The following is a 7,068-nucleotide window of genomic DNA, read 5'->3' on the forward strand; positions in this document are numbered from 1 at the left end:
TAAAGTGGTATTACAAGTAACCTTATTAACGAAAGGCGGTCAATATAGATCCCAAAACAGATTCAAAACAGGCAATTATTACCGATTCCTACACGGAATTCAAAACATTGACTTAATATAGACGTATATTAGAGTCAAAACAACTGATTTAATACAGGTCCTCACACGGAACCAACGCTTCACCCAGATTCCCCACACGGAATCAACAAAATAGCTTCACCCAGATTCCTCACACGGAATCAACAAAATAGCTTCACCCAGATTCCCCACACGGAATCATAAAAACTATCTTCACCCAGATTCTTTCTCAGAATCAACAAAATAACTTCACCCAGATTCTTTCTCAGAATCAACAAAATATCTCCACCCAGATTCTTTCTTAGAATCAACAAAATATCTTCACCCAGATTCTCTCTTAGAATCAACAAAATATCTTCACCCAGATTCTCTCTTAGAATCAACAAAATATCTTCACCCAGATTCTTTCTTAGAATCAACAAAATATTTTCACCCAGATTCTTACACAGAATCAACAAAATGTCTTCACCCAGATTCTTCCTTAGAATCAACAAAATATCTTCACCCAGATTCTCTCTTAGAATCAACAAAATATCTTCACCCAGATTCTCTCTTAGAATCAACAAAATATCTTCACCCAGATTCTTTCTTAGAATCAACAAAATGTCTTCACCCAGATTCTCTCTCAGAATCAACAAAATATCTTCACCCAGATTCTTTCTTAGAATCAACAAAATGTCTTCACCCAGATTCTCTCTCAGAATCAACAAAATATCTTCACCCAGATTCTCTCTCAGAATCAACAAAATATCTTCACCCAGATTCTTTCTTAGAATCAACAAAATATCTTCACCCAGATTCTTACACAGAATCAACAAAATGTCTTCACCCAGATTCTTCCTTAGAATCAACAAAATATCTTCACCCAGATTCTCTCTTAGAATCAACAAAACATCCTCACCCAGATTCTTTCTTAGAATCAACAAAATATCTTCACCCAGATTCTTTCTTAGAATCAACAAAATGTCTTCACCCAGATTCTCTCTCAGAATCAACAAAATATCTTCACCCAGATTCTCTCTCAGAATCAACAAAATATCTTCACCCAGATTCTTTCTTAGAATCAACAAAATATCTTCACCCAGATTCTTACACAGAATCAACAAAATGTCTTCACCCAGATTCTTCCTTAGAATCAACAAAATATCTTCACCCAGATTCTCTCTTAGAATCAAGAAAACATCCTCACCCAGATTCTTTCTTAGAATCAACAAAATATCTTCACCCAGATTCTCTCTTAGAATCAACAAAATATTTCACTCAGATTCTCTCTTAGAATCAACAAAATATCTTCACCCAGATTCTCTCTTAGAATCAACAAAATATCTTCACCCAGATTCTCTCTTAGAATCAACAAAATATCTTCACCCAGATTCTTACACAGAATCAACAATATATCTTCACCCAGATTCTTACACGGAATCAAATTAACCCAACAACCACCTTCGTTCCTTACAAAAGGGAGAGGGGGGACAATGGAGGCTTTACAGCGCGAGTACCGCGTACGCGCTAAGTCAGTGGTCCGTATCACGATGACAGATGACTGACAACTTAGAACTGAACAAGTGAAATTTACCAGAATAACTTGTATTACACCTTGCGTATAATGACAGTCTTATAACCATTAAATGGATACCAATTTGCTTTAAGCTCAAAGATAGTATCTATCTCAAGTTTGAAACAACTCCCTAACCTGTCTCAACAATTGTTTGGTCGCGATGTCTCTTGAATGCACAACAATAAGAATCCCACTTCTGACACCAAATTATGTCACAAAGTGCGCACGTAAACCGTATGCTTATGTAGCGCAGTTTGCAACCTTGTTTATGTGTGCTATATTCAAGCTACGACACCGATCAATAACCAAACACAATACGTTGATAAAGGTTTTGAAGCTAAATGAAGATATATTTTATTACAATATAACAAAGATATTATGAGATATGAAGATGAAATGATAGATGTAGTAAGTATGAAATCAAATGGATGGATGACAAATTGATGGAGATGGTGTGATGATGAATATGATATGAAAGCGATATGAAAATATATAATTAAATCAATTAATTATCAATACTTTACCAAACCGCTACCACATCAGACAATCTCACAGATAGGTTGCAACCATCACAGTCATACAGGCAACTAATAATTAACTAACTAACTAAACACAATCCAGACGTGTAGAAGAAAGCCAAAAGAGTGTCCTTGATATTCAACAAAAACTGTAAGGTTGTTCTAATATTGTTAATTTGTCTCTTCTTGAAATTGTTCTGATTTCACAGTATTCATAAACAGATCAATTGTTTCTCAATGTTCTGATATTAAAATAAGCAAATGGTTCTTCACAGGTAACTTATAAAACAGGCAAATGTTCAGTTTCTATTAGTGTCAAGCTATGAGCGTATAGCCTATAGTTGGCTTGTTAAAGCCCAGCCTCCAACGGCTCATTCACTTTAAAAAAAGAAAATGATTTTGTTATAATATGACAATCATACGAATATAACTCTATCTATATTCGAACTCACTTAATTTGTGAGTAAATATTATTTTACTTTAACAAATCAATTTATTAATGTTGATTAATATTGCTTTACTTTGTAGATATGAAATAATAATGCTTTATAGCAAGAAAAGCTTATTTTCTTTACAACAAGAATATATTACACAATTAATTTAATTATCTGATTAATTAATTGAGAATCAAAATTTAAAGTGATATTATGATATTGATATCAAAACACAATCATAATTGTAATCGCAACATATTATTCAAAATCTCACCAGAGCCGAACAGATTATTGAAATCACAAATTAAGTCTACACAAGACTTTAATCAAACTCTACACAAGAGTTATAACACAACTTGATTCAGCTCAAACTTTGAGCACCACAAAGTCTACACAAGACTTAGATCACACTCTACACAAGAGTTAACACAAAACGTGTTTCAGCTCGAACTTTGAGCACTACAAAGTCTACACAAGACTTTAATCCAACTCTACACAAGAGTTAAACAAATGAGCCTAAAAGACTCCGCTGTGGTTATCGCTTAGAGACTATGAGCCTAAAAGACTCCGCTGTCTGGTCTCTTTTGAGACAATGAGCCTAAAAGACTCCGCTGAGTGGTCTGAAGAAACTGCTCAAAACTCTGGCATTTATAGGCAAAAATCAAGCAAACGAAGCAAAATTCTACCCACACAAACGGATGTTAGTCATATCCGTAAACATCTGAAATTCCTTAAAACTCCCCCAGATTCCATAATCATGGACAACAACAACCCATCCTGATACCGGACATCCTCATATCAAGGATAAATAAATTCGTCAGCCCCATAGTTACGAGATATCAATCAAGCCATACCATAACAAAGTCACTCCCGTAGAATACAGGGATCCTACTTTGCTTATAAGTTTACGGAGAAAACAAGATTGATGCCTTTCTCACAATAACACCCACACTACGTAGTTTAATTCAAACTTCCGGGCCATAGGTGCATGATCTGATACGACCTGTATCAACAAAAGAAGGGTTGTTCCGGAGGGATTACAATAACAACAACAACTAATACTACGACGACGTACATCCTGTCGTAAACTGACGCCTACACGGAAGCATTTCGTTACAATGATACTAATAATAATAATAATCATAATAATAATAATAATAACAATTATAATAATGACAACAACAATAATAATAATAATAATAATAATAATAATAATAATAATAATAATAATAATAATAATAATAATAATAATAATAATAATAATAATAATAATAATAATAATAACGATAATGTTGTTTCCTTATACCCATGTATGGCTTCAAGAAAGACTGTAGTATGTAGAAGTTGCTGCGTCCAAGCAAGCCATAGCAAAGTCTGTTTGATGGGTCGGCACTTGAGTCAGTCAGTCAGTCAGTCACGGGTTTACTCCTCATTGTGTCATAAATTGTAACTAATTTATATGGCGGAGAGAGCTGGATAAGAACTGTAACAATCAATTATTTGATTACAAATGTTTGGAGGTATGTGTATAGTGTATGTGTGTGTGTCTCTCTCTCTCTCTCTCTCTCTCTCTCTCTCTCTCTCTCTCTCTCTCTCTCTGTGTGTGTGTGTGTGTGTGTGTGTGTGTGTGTGTGTAAATGTAAGTACATAGTACAGCCATTCCCCGGCCACAGGTTGTAGTGTATTTATAATCCTCCTATTCTATTGTTTCACATACACGCACTTCTTCAGGTCTTCATGTTTGGAGTTTTGACAATGGCCATTGTCAGTGTGAGGGTGTTGATGCATTGTGTAAGGTGAGAGTATGGGGTCTATTGTAGTATAGTGGTCCCTATCCCTGACTTGAAATGTTAGTTTATAAAGCTTTGTCCATCCGCTAATGTTTGAGTTTTGTTGATGTAAATTGGACGGGGTGTCAATCTGGGGCTTTCTTAGAATGACCCAGATTTTAAAAGTTCAAAGTTCAAAGTTTATTCAATCTTTGGCTTTCGCCAATAAATCACACAATTTGATGACAACATACATGAAAGTGATAAAAAAATGGTAAATGGAACAAAAAAAATAAACTGATACCACTTTTATAGAAAAGTGAATAAAAATAAAAATGCAAGGTCACACAATGCGACGGGTAGTCGAACTCGGTACCTTTCGGGTACGAAGCAAAGACCATACCGCTGAGCCACGCTGTTCTTGTATTGTTGTTAATCAAATTACGACCTTGGAGCAATGGTCAATGGTCAAGTGGTCATTCTAATACAGAGGACATGTTTGTTGTTTTAATTATTGACTTGAAGCAATTCTGGTCAATTCGATAATGTTTTGAATCGCTGCGACTCCATTGTGACGAGTTGGGGTGAAAATTGAAGGAAGTGATTTGATTGTCTTCAAAGGAAAATCTATACATCAAAGGAACATCGACCGATTTTCAGTGCTGGGTGTATAAAAGACAGATTCAACAAATTCAGATTGTTATTTTAAGTAGTTTGCCATCAGGGAGCATAAATTAAAACATAATGGCTAATTTACAAGACCGACATAATCAGAAGACAGCTTAAAAGACTCGTAGTTCATGCCAAATTATGGTCATCAAATTAAAAAAAATATTAAGGATATAACATAGAAAAAAAAAGGATAGACAACATTCAATGAATAACAGTAAGCAAATGAACACACTGGAAAAGAAAGAGAAAATGTAGACAAATTAAATAATGAATAAATAATAATGAGTCTATATAGGGCCTAAACATCCACGTTAATCGTGCTCTAATAATAAAAATCATTTTTTTAAAAAGTGATTAAAAAAATAAAAATTAAAAAAAAAAAAAAAAAAATATATATATATATATATATATATATATATATATATATATATATATATATATATATATATATATATATATATATAATCTAAATGAATAGACGGTTGAGTCAATAAGATCTATCAAATAGATATCTGTATTGAAATATAACAGATAATTTAACAAATAAATTGATGACTAAAAAGTCCTTTCATAGCTTGACTTTAAAATGGAGGTGTTGCCTTTGAAGTAACCTAAAGTGTGTCTGGGGAGAAAATTACATCTGAGTCTGAAACTGTTCAGGTCACACAAAAACTTTTTTGTTTGTTTTGTTTTTGTTTGTTTTTTGTGTGTGTGTTTTTTTGTTGTGCGTGAGAGGGAGATGGGGGTGTTAGGGAGAGTAGCGATAAAATAAATTAATATTGAAACATTTCTTCTTTAAAATGTTACTGTAGTGTAATGGTACGTTTTGGAATTTAAAATGAAAAGGGGAGTAGGGGAACCAAACGAACTACAAAGAAAAAAAAATCCAACAAAAGAAACAAGCAAAAAAACAAAACAAAACAAACTTGATAAATAAATAAATAAATAATTTAATTGATTAATTAATCAATAAGTCAATAAATAAATAAATAAGTAAATATATAAGTAAATTAACACAAAGCAAAACAAAAAAAAAAAAACAATTAAAAAAAAAACAAAAAAAAAAAAAGAAAAACAAACCCAAACAGATACAAAACAAACTCAAGTTTTAACACAGAGCACTATCCAAGGAAATGGGCTTGAAGCGAGGACCTCTTCACTGTCGTACTCGGGAGATCCCCATATTTAAAATTTGGCCAGAAGACTCGTCCTTCAAATATCGATCGATTTAAATGACCTTCATCTTGGCAAATACTCTCAAACCTGGGACTTTAAGGAAGACTTCGCGAACTCCCAGGGTTGAGAGTTGTTGCCAAGATGAGGGTTATTTAAATCGATCGATATTTGAAGGACAAGTTTTCTGGCCAAATTTTAAAATATGGGTTTTTCCAGAGTACGGCAGTATGAAGGTCACTGGCTTGAAGCGTTTCATGAGAGGTCCCAAGCCAGAAGCAACTCTCAACCTGTAGGGCGACACGTGACTAAGACATTTTTGATAGAACGAAGTTGATGTCACTCAGGTCATTGTTATTGCTTTTTGCCATTCACATTTATATGAGTAATTCTCACTACTAAACTGTATTTACCAGACTATAAACGTTCATGGATACACATAGTTTTGTGTGTTGGTCCCTTATGCTTCCGGATGGCAATGTAGTGAGATTCTTAGCCAAGCGCATACTATCTATAGCAATCTTATTTCACCGATCATGACGATGTGTAACTGAGGAGAGAATGCGAGTAAAGAATTATTTTCCATTGATTCAAATTTGCCTCGGTCACAGTTGGACTCGAACTAGGTACCTACAGGTCTGATCCATCCGAGTGTCAAGCCAGTGTGGCTATGCAATCTTGTGGTATGACACTTGCTTTCGGATCGGAAGACCCTGGGTTTGAGGTCGCTCGGCGCATAGTTGAGTCCTTGGAAAAGACTCTTTACTCACATTCTCTTACCGTTCTCATGTGTAAAATAAGTACCTGACCGTTGACAGCGTTGTCTCTGTCGGAAAAAAAAAATTGTAATATCGTCTATAACAGGC

At 34.2% G+C, this 7,068-nt stretch overlaps 1 protein-coding gene across 1 annotated transcript in view; it reads right to left on the reverse strand.

Moving 5' to 3' along the window:
- Positions 1-393, reverse strand: part of LOC144956808 (uncharacterized) — a 2,435-nt gene extending 2,042 nt beyond the window's left edge. The window contains exon 1 of the mRNA XM_078887541.1: positions 1-393. This exon is cut by the window's left edge and continues 868 nt beyond it. The gene's annotated coding sequence lies outside the window, so the exon portion shown is untranslated.
- Between the last annotated feature and the right edge of the window lie 6,675 nt (positions 394-7,068).

This window comes from Berghia stephanieae, chromosome 11 (assembly GCF_034508935.2).
Source record: "Berghia stephanieae isolate SIO BIC M18660-M18661 chromosome 11, UCSD_Bste_1.3, whole genome shotgun sequence".
NCBI lineage: Eukaryota > Metazoa > Mollusca > Gastropoda > Nudibranchia > Aeolidiidae > Berghia > Berghia stephanieae.